Raw genomic sequence first — 13443 nt, 5'->3', positions numbered from 1 at the left:
GAGCTCAAAGTGCCCACCAATGCATGTGTGTAGTACATAATGTCTCTGTAGCCTTAGAACGAAAGGGGCATCTATAGCCCTTTTGAGCAGTTGTATGGGAGTATAAGCATAATGCCTGGTAAATGGGTAGTGGGTGTATCTGCATAATCCATCAGGGTTCTATTTGGGTACAATACAATCAGTCAGCTCCCTCTGGGTGCATCAATAAATAGGTTTGCAGCAGTTGCCATATATTTTTTGGTCTAGCAGTGAGCGGTTGCAAAGTGGCATAAGTTTCGCTAGTAGTGTCACAGTATATTAGATTGTGTAAACAAGCCTTGACTGTTGGACAGTGGATCCCCCCATGTACAAGATCTGCCTCTTAGCGAGAAGCAAAGCGATAGCAGCAAACCTTCTCACCCCAGCGGGCGAAGGCTTGACATAACCTAACAGGGCAAGTAGTGGGGTCAGGTTCAATCATTTGGGATGGATAGCGAAATATTTCCCCCCAGTATGCCAGTATAGGTGCACAACTCCACGCCAGGTGAGAGAAGGCAGCATGGACCATTGCACAACTATGTGATTTGGCGGGGTCCATCTTCGCTAATAGGTGTGGTGTCATGTAAGCTCTATGTAGGAATGTAAAATGGGCCAATCTAAGCTGATGATTGCTAGAGATGTAATGTGTTTGTTCGCCACAGTAGAGCCAAGTCTGATCTTGTAAGGGGTAGCCCAAATTTCTTTCCCATGCTGCCCGTGCCCCCTCTCGGACCGCCGGCCGAAGCGAAAGCGGTAGGTATCGAGTCAGATGACCAGGTGCACCGTGCTTGTTGATGCAATAACCAATATAAGTGGGGTGAATTCCGTGGGTACCTCTGGGGAAGCTGGGAGTGCTGTGCGCACAGAGTTAATCAGTCTATGCAGAACAAACCTGTCCATGTAGGACTTGTCCTGTCCTGCTGTCAATTCCGCAACAGTGCGCTATTGGTTATCGGGGAAGACGTCACCCAATGTATGCAATTTACACCTTGTTAGGGTGCGCTTAGTGAGTGTTTCAGTGGTGGGAGGCAGCCAAGGATAGTTATGCAATGGTATATGTGGGGAGTAGAGGAGACCAGCATTTAAGAAACTTTGCAACCTGCCCCAGGACCAGTAGGTATTTTGCAATGTATGTATCTCGGGTGGTGTCCTGGGGAGGCGCTTAAGTATAATAGAGGAAAGTGGGCATAAACAGGCCTGTGACCCTTCCGGTTTCAAGTATTGTAATCTTACATCAGGGTGGTACCAATAGTATGCATAATGCCCTTGTGCAACTAAGTAATACAAATAAAAATCAGGGACTCCAAATCCTCAACGTTGATATTGCATGGTCAACGTCCAGCTGTCTGTCAGCCCAGATCAGTCTACTAAGCATAGCTCGAAGCGCGGCAAAAAAAATTGCCATATGGGCTATAGGGACATTGAGGAACAAATGTAGAAATCGGGGGCAGTACCACTATTTAAATGATGGCTATTCTGCCAGCAATCGAGAGAGGAAGCTTGATCCAACGGCCAATTTGTATTTCCAATCTGTCAATTGTTGGCCCATAGTTGAGGTGGACAACTTCCGGAGCACTATGCTGCAAATAAACATCCAGATACCAAGGGGGGATATCAAGGGGTTAGTGCACCAAAGCAGGGGGAAATCTTGGATGAATGGGACAGTGGCCTCCGTCAATTCGGAAATCTGTGATTTATTCCAATTGATGTTGAGCCCAGAGTAGACTCCGATGGGTACAATTTCTTGAACCAATGGAAGGAGGTTAGTGTCAGGTCTCGGATAAATAGCAAGTCAAGCTAGCAATGGGTCATGATGGAATCTCAACCCACGCTGCAGATGTCGCTCCAGCAGATGTCGCAAAAGTTGATCCATGACAATAATAAACAAAATGTTGATAGGGGGCATCCCTGTCTGGTGCCACGTGATAATGTAAATTGGTCAGTTAAGCTTATTCTTAGGTGTCGATTATGATGTTGTTTGGAAGGGCTTCGATTATGATGATTGTAAAGCGGTCGGACCGTCCAATTTGGTTTCAAATCCGACCCAGATGGCATTCGCAGTAACCGAGTCAGTCGGAGCCGACTCGTACAGGTCTCGGGCTGTGTTTCCGACCGAGCAATTACAATGTCAGATCTAGACAGCCTTTCTGAATCGGTTCTACCGAATCGGATCGGCTGTCGGAATCTGAATTTGGGGGTCCGTAGAAGGCACCTGTTCACCCGGTCCTATGGGGAGTACCCAAGAGACCCCCCTTTCCAAACATGCATGATGTGACAGGTGCCATGGGGTGCCCACCAAAGTATTTCCGAAATTCCTCAGCCACCCCATTCTGCAATGGAAGCCTATGTGTTCGGTCGGGACCTAGGCTCCCATTGAAGACAATGGGAGTCCGGCCAACTCGTATCCGGAAGCATGCATTGTAATCGGTTGGTCGGACTACCCTGATCAGAGTTGGTCGGAAACCATTTTGAGACTGATTCGGTCGGAATGCTGCTGGAATATGTGGGAGCACCTTTCTGGAAGTTTTATATATATATAGGAGCAGGTGCTAACAATGCAGCTTACCTGAGATTCGAAGGTCAGGCCCGCGTAAAAAATAACCCCCAGGTTTTTGACTGTGCTAGCCGGAACTGAGAGTGGACCGCAAGCTGCTGGTCACTAGGCGTTCGACCAGATTGGGGTCTGTGGACCAAAAAATAGGACCTCCATTTTCTCTGCATTGATCTTAAGGGAGTTATTCTGCATCCATCTGATAGTGCTGGCCATGTACTGGTTAAGTTTTCCCACTACCGACTGCAGATCATTGGAAATACAAACAATGATCTGCATGTCATCTGCATAGGAAATCACCAGGAACCCAAAGGATCTCACCAGCTTGGCCAGCGGCGTCAAATACACTTGAAAGACAGTAGAAGTGAAGCATTAGAAGAAACAACTCTAGCCCCCCCAATCCCAAACTCCCCACCAACATCAGATAATAAACAAACAGTATCCAGTGAATCCCTTCATTACCCCATATAAGAACTACTAATTAAAACTGTAAAGAACTCCTGGGGCGTAGTCAACACTCAGTGGAGACCACCAGAAACAAAGGGGCCATGTGTCCTGTTAATATCCTAGTGCATCCAATGGGAGTATGGTGCTAGGGGGACGCCCCCAGGGGCCCAGCAAACACAGCTGGGGACCCAACACTAAGTCAGCCAGCGACAACAGGGGGACTGGGTGAACAGCGCAAGGGACAGCAGTGCGAGAAGAGTCTCGGGGTGCCCCAGTTCTAAATGCAGGGATGCTGCTGCTCTGTTCTATGTACCAGGAGCATGTCCCGCTCGATGCTGTTTCCAAAAACTGGTGGCCTCTGCTGATGTATCAAAAACATGGGATTTACCATTTCTCGGGAAACTGAATTGCACCTGTTACAACATGGCATAGCATATATTTGCTTTTTGAAGTTTACCCTTGATGTCTGTGAATTTACGGCGTACCTCCTGGACCATAGGGGTGAAGTCTGGGAAGAAGGTGATCATCATCCCGTGATGCTAGATGGTTCATTTGTCATGGGCCAGTCTGAGGCTGTGTACCGGTCATGATAATTGAGAAGCCAACCAATTATTAACCGCGGAGGAGTGCTAAGTGCCGGTCTTGGGGCAAGCGATCTGTGGGCTCTCTCTTCTGTAAAGGTTGAGGAAAATGCCTCTCTGCCAAACAGCTGCACAAGAAGCCGCTCCACGTAGGCATTTATGGGGCCAGTGTTCGTGAATTCTGCCACACCTGCTTTTCAGAAATTGTTTGAGTGCGACTGCACCTCCAAATCTTCTGCCTTGGAGGCAACCGATTTAAGGAGGTGCTCTGTTCATTCAAGTCTCTTATTGATGTTGGGTTGTGCGTCCTCTCGGTTTGATATTCTCTGTTCCATGAATGTCCTCTAGTTGGGCTGTCAATGTGACACGCATCAAGGAATTTAATTCCAGGCTACAGCTCTGCCATCATTACCGCAGTCCAATCCATTGGGGGGCCCCCGCCCAGATGGTTCTTCATTCTCCTCACGATGAGGGGTCTTAGGAGAGTTGACTTTGTTTGGAGTCACCTTGACCCAACCCATCATGTGGCTAAAATGAAGCTATGATATAAAGAGTGATACACAGGCAAGATGGTACCTTTGGTATTTATAAAGCCCTGAGTCATGAGACTCTCTGGAAGGAAGAGTCACTGGCCACTTCAATTCACCAGAAGAGCCAGCCTGGGAAGCACAGCGAGATAGAGATAGTAGAAGCCCCGTGTCCGAAGGGAACGACCCGTCAGGCAGTCACCAACATTCACCTGTCCACCCAATCACAGGCACACAACACCAGCCGTTTCCTTATATTATCTTTAGCAGGGGAGAGGGGCCCGGCACAACTAACAGTGTGTAGGGCCCTCCTCACTCGCACCCGGAATGCGGCTGCACCACGCGGTGTCCCCCAGTGTAGACAGGCTCAAAATCGTGGCAAGCAGAAAGGGTGGAGCAATGTCATGGTTAGGATACGGGCACTCACCATGTCTCTCCACTGTCGGCTAAAGTTGCGTTGCCGATGGTGAGCACAGTAGTCAGAGTCGGGAGTCCTCCACCTCACACGGGCTCAGCATCGATCTGGCATCCCCGGTCTTGATTAGATGGCTGTTCCGAGCCACCCGGCATGCACTTGGCCTTGTCCTCTGTTAGGGTTTGTGCACAGCAAAGAGCATGTCCCCTCTCATTGCACTAGTGGTCTCTGTAATAGCTCTCTTTAAACATACTATTGAAAGCCTTTCTTGTTATCTCAGCCCCTCCCTAAGACTTCTGTGTATGTTGCTCAATGTATTCACAAGTTTGGACATTGCTGTCTTGTTTGCACACTGGACCGTGCTTTTACCAAGGCTTATTTAGAGCACTCCTCCCTAGGACATGTGTTACTTCAACTCATTAGCATAATAACTGAAGCTCTGCACACCTGCTTGTGAGAACCACACCCAGTTCTTCGAACCACACCCAGCTCTTCGAACCACACCCAGCCCTGTCTATAAAAGGCAGCTCCTGAGCCTCACCCTGTGCTTGTGCTTGTCTACCTCCCACTTACCTGAGAACAGATCCTTCGGCGCTGGCACTCCTGCTCTCTCCAGACCTTCATTGCCTTCAACGGGCGCGGCTGCTGGCTCTTCCTTCTTCCGGTTTCCGGCTTCTTCTTGCCTCAGCCCCTCTTCTGTCGACTGTAATCGACCTGCAATAGAGAAAGAGGTCAAGGTTAGACTGATCAGTATCCCTCCCTTTTCAGCAACAAGTAAGTGCTAGACCTTTTATTACCTGAAAGAACTTTGTCGGCGATTTCTGGATTCATGTAACGACATTTTGGAACAAGATATCTACCAAGAACTTTGTGGTTCAAACCCTTTGTTACAAGAATACTTTGTGGAAGTTTGTGAAATAAACATTGTTTTACATGGAACTTTTTAAGAATCGAACAGAGGAAACCATCGACAGCAAGGCAAACAGTAAATCAAGGACTTGCACAAATTACCTGCTGAATTTTGATGTAAAAGTACAGTATTTGTTTTATAAAAAGTCTGGAAATGTGTGAATTGTGAGTTTGCTATTAAGAATTTAGGCTTTAGTTATATTAAGGCAGCGGTCTTCAATCTGTGGGGTGCGACCCCCAGGGGGGTCGTGGAGTCCTAGGAAGGGGCTCGCAGATTCTGCAGAGTGCAGTTCCTGGCATTGGGCTGATCGAGGGTGCTCACAGCGGAGGCCTAATTCACACCGAGGTGTGAAAAACATCAACGCCTCATTAACAAGTAAAAGGTCTTTTAAAGACCTGTCAAGTACTTGGGTGTGACTGTGTGTGTGTCCCTGAAGCTGTTTCAGCCGGGCTCACATACACGAGCTGGGGGGAGCTGGGGGGTGGGGGGGGGCAGAGTGGCTGTATTTTAGCCCTGTGAATTCAATGGATGTTGCGCACCTGGAGCTGTGGGTCCCATGACATGTCCCCCGCCCCCAGCAGGGAGGCACAGAGATGCCCTCCCATGAGCGGGAAAGAAGAAGGACGACGACGCAGAGAGATACTGATCCCCCCCGCCCCCATGAGAGAGGCACAGAAAAGGTGGGTGGATGAATGATGGGTGGATGGATGGATGAAAGGCTGAAGGATGGATGGATGTGTGAAAAGGTGGGTGGATGAATGATGAGTGGATGGATGAATGAAAGGGTGGATGGATGAATGATGGATGTATGGATGGAAGGATGAAAGGGTGGATGGATGAAGGATAGATTGGTGAAGGATAGATGTATGGATGGAAGGATGAAAGGGTGGACGGATGAAGGATGGATGGATGAAAGGGTGGATGGATGAATGATGGATGGATGGATGTGTAAAACGATGGGTGGATGAATGAAGGGTGAATGGATGGATGAAAGGGTGGATGGATGAATGATGGATGTATGGATGGAAGGATGAAAGGGTGGATGGATGAAGGATAGATTAGTGAAGGATAGATATATGGATGGAAGAATGAAAGGGTGGACGGATGAAGGATGGATGAATGAAAGGGTGGATGGATGAATGATGGATGGATGTGTAAAAAGATGGGTGGATGAATGATGGGTGAATGGATGGATGAAAGGGTGGATGGATGAATGAAGGATGTATGGATGGAAGGATGAAAGGGTGGATGGATGAAGGATGGATGTATGGATGGGAGGATCAAAGGGTGGATGGATGAAGGATGGATGTATGCATGGATGGGAGGATGAAAGGGTGGATGGATGTATGTATGGATGGGAGGATGAAAGTGTGGATGGATGTATGGATGGATAAAAGGTTGCATGGATGAATGATGCATGGATGGATGTATGAAAAGGTGGGGGATGAATGATGGGTGGATGGATGAAAGGGTGGGTGGATGGATGTATGGATGAAAGGGTGGATGGATGAAGGATGGATGTATGGATGGCAGGATGAAAGGGTGGATGGATGAAGGATAGATATATGGATGGAAGAATGAAAGGGTGGACGGATGAAGGATGGATGGATGAAAGGGTGGATGGATGAATGATGGATGGATGGATGTGTAAAAAGATGGGTGGATGAATGATGGGTGAATGGATGGATGAAAGGGTGGATGGATGAATGATGGATGTATGGATGGAAGGGTGGATGGATGAATGATGGATGTATGGATGGAAGGATGAAAGGGTGGATGGATGAAGGATAGATTGGTGAAGGATAGATGTATGGAAGGATGAAAGGGTGGACGGATGAAGGATCTATGGATGGATGTGTGAAAAGGTGGGGGATGAATGATGGGTAGATGGATGGATGAAAGGGTGGGTGGATGGATGTATGGATGAAAGGGTGGATGGATGATGGATGGGAGTATGAAAGAGTGGATGGATGGGAAGATGAAAGGGTGGATGAATGTATGAATGGATAAAAGGTTGCAAGGATGAATGATAGATGGATGTGTGAAAAGGTGGGTGGATGAATGATGGGTGGATGGAAGGAAGGGTGGATGGGTAAAGGATGGATGTATGGATGGAAGGATGAAAGGGTGGATGGATGAAGGATGGATGGATGAAAGGGTGGATGGATGGATGTGTGAAAGGGTGGGTGGATGAATGATGGAGGGATGTGATGAGGTCTAACTGGTGCATTTATGGTTGTCAAAAGTTGATAAAGAGGAGTACCAGTTTCTAGAAACTTTTGTTGGAAGGGGTCCTTACGCCTAAAAAGGTTTTACAAGGGGGTCTCGGCATCAAAAAGTTTGAAGACCTCTGTATTAAGGTGAATGTTAGACGTTGGTAATTCTGATAATGATATTCGTTTGATTTTACAGAAGTTTTACAGTAATAGAAAGCACATCCCAGAACAGTAACACATTCCAAACCTGGAAGCTTGAGACTAGGATCCAAGAGGTACTTTTAGAAGATAATTTCTAATAGATTTAGGTTTAGTCAGGAACACATTTAGGGATAGATTGCACTTATCTGTTCTTTGTTTATGTTTCATTAGGCACCAGTTTCTACAGACGTCAGAGAGGGCCGCAGATTTTAGCAGCTCTTCTACAGTGGAAACGCAGGAACGGTGTTGTCTCTTTTTTTATTTTATCCACTTCCCCCTTCCCTTGAGCTTCTGGTTCTTAGTGCACTGTTTAAAACTAGTGTGCTGGAACAAGCAGTTTCAGGGTGGAGTCGGACTGTCTTCAACTTCCATCAGAACTGAACAGAAACTCAGGTGAGCTGGGCTTTGACACCTCAGGCTCGCCCGCTGCCCCTATCATTGCAGGACCTCCGAGAACCACATAAGGTCCCGATCAGCGCGGGCTTGCAATGCCCCGCTTGCAGGCTTCAGCTGACTACCAAGTATCCTGGGCAGCGCAGCAGCCTGAGGGGTCACCGCTACTCCCAGTCACCGCGGCAATGAAGACAGTTGAGCGACGCAAGGCTGCAAGCAGTTGTTAGCAGCGGCTATCGTGGTGCTTGGCCTTGCCATGCCCCTCATATGAGTATTTTTGTAATGAGTGATTTAAATGTATGCTTTACCCAAAATACAGCATAAGAATTTTTTTTACACAAAGTATCCACAAAAAATAAGGTATTGATCCTTATGATTTTTGTTTGTGGAGACAATGCAATATTTAGTTGTTCACTTGAGACTATCCTTAATTTCTTCACCATGTTCACTGAAAACTGTCAGGCACTCTGGGATGTTGGGTGACCCCAGTAGTACTAGATGGCTTAGAAGTTTTATGAAACCTTCATTTGAAGTGGCAAAGAAAAGAAAAAGCTTATTTAACGGTGGACAGCTCTGTATTGTAGTCAATATGATTGCTAAATTGAAGTCTATGTTATATAAATATATCCTTCAATAAAACTAATTTGGAATGCTAATATTTTAGAGAGAAAGAGAGAGAGAGGTGCCACTAGGACCAAATAATCTGGCCCATAGTTAGATACTATGAATTATGTTGGCTCCGTCTTGGTAGCTTGACCTAAACAGCAAGATATCCTCAGAGCAAGTGTTTTTAGTTTGTCTACAATAGATATACACACAAGAATACTGTTAAGGTATAAATGCTTTAAGAATCGAAACCAAATTATTTAAGACGTAATTAATTTATTAAAATAAGATACATTTGATACCAGGCAAAGAGAAGAAAAATGATTTAAAAATGAGGTTAAAATATAAAATAAAATAGGAGGGGGGAATTACCAAAAGTAACTAAAAGGTCAAATAGTACTGCTCTAATCCACTAAGTAGGTCAAGCCATGCTGGTCACCCTTGCTTGGAGTAAACTTGTCCAAGATGTTTTGGGACATCCACTATATTGTGCACTTTAAATGTTGTGGTACCGGCTTCTTCTTGGTCCCACACTATGCATCCTATGTATCTTAGTTTGTTTAAAAAAGAGAGCTAGAGGAATTTCATCAGTTAACATTCTACTACACTAAGACAAACAATGGAAGCCTGAGCCTTTGATCATTTGGTAACAAGAGCCATTACTCAGGGGAACCATCAAAACTGAAGGAATTTTTAGAATACCTTACAGGTAATTTTAGATTTTGACTCACACTTTTTCACATTGTCAAGCAAAGGAGGAATTCTTGATTGGTTCCCTTTTGGGAGCCAGGACGCTGGTGTCCTCCCCAGACTTTAGTGAGCATGATTATTCAGCATTTTTTAAATGATTTAAAAAGATGTACAAATGACCTGATCATTCAACAAATTATTTTAGGATGCATTAACCTATATTACTCCTTTTGGTTAATTAGCATATAAGACCATCCAAATTGAAAGGACCAAGATTACTTTATTTCTCAGATGATGTAATGACAAAATCAAGGATGAAATGATGAGCTCTGTGTGAACATCTTTCATGAGTGAATCAATTGATATGTATTTGACAATCATTTAAAGGAGAGACACTCGTAAAGAGGTAAGTACTGCAGTTCCTCTTTTCTATTGCACTCCCTATGCACCATGACATGTCCTGCCTTTCAAATACATTGCACCTGTAGGAGAGTAGTATCTGCTTCTTATAGTTACCCCCACTTTTTGCTGATGTTTCACTGTTTTTCAACTTTAGTCTGGCTGGGGCCCTGCTATCAGGACCCCAGCCTAGCTGCTTCCTCTCTAAAATGATTCCATGTACTTTAGGTACACTCCAGTTTGGTTACTGGGATACCCTTATAAGTCCCTACTATATGGTACACCATGTGCCGGGGCATAGGTACCCCAGAGGCCTACTAGGGGCTGCAGCATGTATTATGCCACCCCTGGGTAGCCTTCCAAAATGACACCATAGGTCTGCTGCAGGTGGTGTATGCACCCCTTACTTAGATATAGGTTCCCTATATCTACCTTATATCACTACACATATAAATCTATCAGTCACCCCTATGGCAAGCCTTATCAATCCTGAAGTCAGGGTGCTGGGTTTTGTGTGAGTGGGTGCCCCCTGCACGAGCAGGGCCCCTCTGCAGCCTTTGGAATCTATTCTCTGGGGCTGTTCTATGATGCATCCAGTCCAGACTCACTGTAAATGCTAACTTTGGAATGGCTGCAAGGACACATGTTGTGTTTGGTGTCAAACAGTTTGGAATCATACCCCCGCCAGTCCTGGCGGCGGGGTATGATTCCACCCATCTAGAGGGAGAAACATGTACACACCGGTACACCCAGTACCAGTTTAAAAGAACCCTAGCATCACAAAATGGATGCCACAGACACGAGTCTGGCCTCCTGCTGCTGGACGAAACTCCGACAGGGGAGGACTGGACAGGTGGTTTCCTGTCACAGGGAGGTGTCACCACCTCCCAGACAGGCTTTAGTGTATTGGGGCTGGGTGGATGCACTCCAAGAGTGCTTTGAAGTCAGCACTGGAGGTACATTTGGTGGCCCTGTGCATATCCCAGATCAAACCGGTTGCAGGTACTACCAGCCCCTGCTCTGGCGCAAAACTGGACAAAGGATATGGGTGTAGCCACCTCTCTTTCCAAACCCTCCCATAGGTGGGTCTCCAGAGTTTGTCCCACCCCTTCCTTGGGTATAAGATAGGAACCCCTGGCAACATGACTTTAGATTACACCTGGACGAAACTCTGATAATGAATCCTGGAACATCGGCGATCTGCACGACGCTGGATGACTGAAGAATCTCCCTTGGAGTAAAGGAGTTACTTTCCTGTGTGTCAGGCACCAAAGATGCATCTGACCAGTTTGAATCTCCAAAGCTTCGCCGGACTTCGAAGTATTTGCAACACAGGAGGTGGATTTCCAGACTTCCCCGAGGCTGACCTGAGTCCCCAGCAAAGCTGAGGCACAAAGATCTTCTGGGTACCGTGGAACCAGAGCCCCTGGACACTGTGCACATTTGCAAGTGCATTAGCTTCTCGACGTTTCTTTTTTTTTTTTTTTTTGGAAAACCTTTATTTATAGAAAAAAGTACACCGCTATTCAGCCATACATCCCGGAGGCCAGGCAGCATCGTTGCAATTCTCAAAATCGTGCACAAAACCGTACACAGGAACATTCAGGTTTAATTTTCAAATAAAATAGCTTAGAACAATAAATAAACCAAGTTCCAGAAGGAAAGAACAAGAAGAAAAGAAAGAAGGAGAGAAGACAAAAGAAATGGAGAAAGAACCTAGGCTGAGGACAGGTAAAGTACCCTGGGCTGACATCACGGGGAGAGATCTGGGGTCGCACACCCTATTTCACTAGCAATTCAATAAGTGACAGCGCTACAAATGGGGAGTTGTAGTACAGGATAATAAGCATGGAACCATGGGAATGGGGCACTATGGAGACAGACGTGCGTCCGGCGCCACTGCCTCGGGGGGTACACAAATGTCACCTTGGTACGAATTCCACGCTCCCCACACAGATCTCCACATTCTAGGTTTGCCTCTGGCCACATAAACAGTTTTCTCGCGAAGCACGCACCAGTCCATGTTGGTTTCCCACAGGCCAATCGTGGGGGGTGCAGGCGCGCCCCACCTCTGAGCTATGTCTCTCTTAGCTATCATGTTGCCCAGAGTGACCCAACGGGTCTGGGCGACATTGTAGTCATTCGGGCCCCAAATGTTGAGAAGGCAGCGCCGGGCTTCCGCAGGCAAGGCAACACCAGTCACATCCCTCATCACCTCATGCACCCGGTTCCAGAATCGAGCCACCTCAGGACATTCCCAGATGATGTGCATGAAGGTCGCAAGCACTCCACATCCTCTCCGGCACATACCATCCTGCGAGAACCCCATGTGTATAAGTCTGGAGCCCGTGACATAGACCCTGTGTAGAATCTTCAGCTGAACGAGTCGAAGCCGTGCCGAGATGGCCACCTCCCTAGGGGAGGAGACCGCTGACTGCCACTCCTCGTCATCCACCTCAATTCCATTGTTCACCCAAAGCTCTCTCAGTTTCACCAGCAAGTCAGACCGCACATTGATAAGCTTCTTATAAGTCAGGGAGATGGCACTATCCGGCATGTGACTGTCCAACACTCTATCTTCCAGTGGAGACGATTCAGGCACCACCTCCCCCACCGTTATACAGGACGAGAGAGCGTGGCGAAGCTGCGCGTATCGGAAATATTCCGTCGCGCCCAATTGAAACTCGGCCTGTAATACATCAAAAGATTTGACCGCCCCACCGGCCATCACATCTCCCACTTTAGATATACCAATGACATCCCATCTGTCAAACCCTTTAGTATGCCACAGTTTTCCTAAAAGGTCGGAATCATACAGTGGAGTGGCCATGGAGATCTTGCCCTGCCATCCCAGAGTCTTGGTAACCGCCCTCCACAACCGTACCGCCGTCTTGGTGGGACCCGTCAGCTTCCGATCCAGAGACCTTGAATACAACGCCCTATAGTAGTTCCCATCATTCATAAGCCATCGGTCCATTGCATAGCCGGGGCTGACTGCTGGGCCATAGAGGCCGTGATTAACGGCTGCCAGTTGGGACGCCCAGTAGTATCGACGCATATCTGGTAGGGCAATGCCACCATCGTAGCATGGTATGGTCAATTTCGCCAGGGATATCCGTGGCCTACCGTCCCACAGTAAATCGCGCTGTAAGTTCTCAATCTCCCCAAAGTACTTAGCGGGCACCGGATCCTGAGTGTTCTGCAACGCGTAAAGGAACCGCGGCAAAGACATCATTTTAAACAATGCCACCCTGCCCATTAAGGAAATCGGTAACTTTTTCCAACCCTCCACATCTCGACGCAGCCTCGCCAAAGGAGGAAGCAAGTTGTGTGTGTACCGTGCTCGGGGATCCTTTGATACGTAGATGCCCAGATATTTAAAGCCCTGTTGGGCAATCTGTATTGCACAGCCGCGGGGAAGGCGCGGAGTGTCACCACACAGCGTGTAGAGAGAGGACTTGGACCAATTAATGACCAGGCCCGAGTATC

General features: G+C 47.2%; 1 protein-coding gene across 1 annotated transcript in view; it reads left to right on the top strand.

Moving 5' to 3' along the window:
* Positions 1 to 13443, top strand: part of LOC147709488 (cysteine-rich secretory protein 2-like) — a 124567-nt gene that overhangs the window by 95526 nt on the left and 15598 nt on the right. The window lies entirely within an intron of this gene.

Source organism: Lissotriton vulgaris, chromosome 6 (assembly GCF_964263255.1).
Source record: "Lissotriton vulgaris chromosome 6, aLisVul1.2, whole genome shotgun sequence".
NCBI lineage: Eukaryota > Metazoa > Chordata > Amphibia > Caudata > Salamandridae > Lissotriton > Lissotriton vulgaris.
Note: the sequence above shows the minus strand (reverse complement) of the source record. Positions and strands in the feature narration are given on the sequence as shown.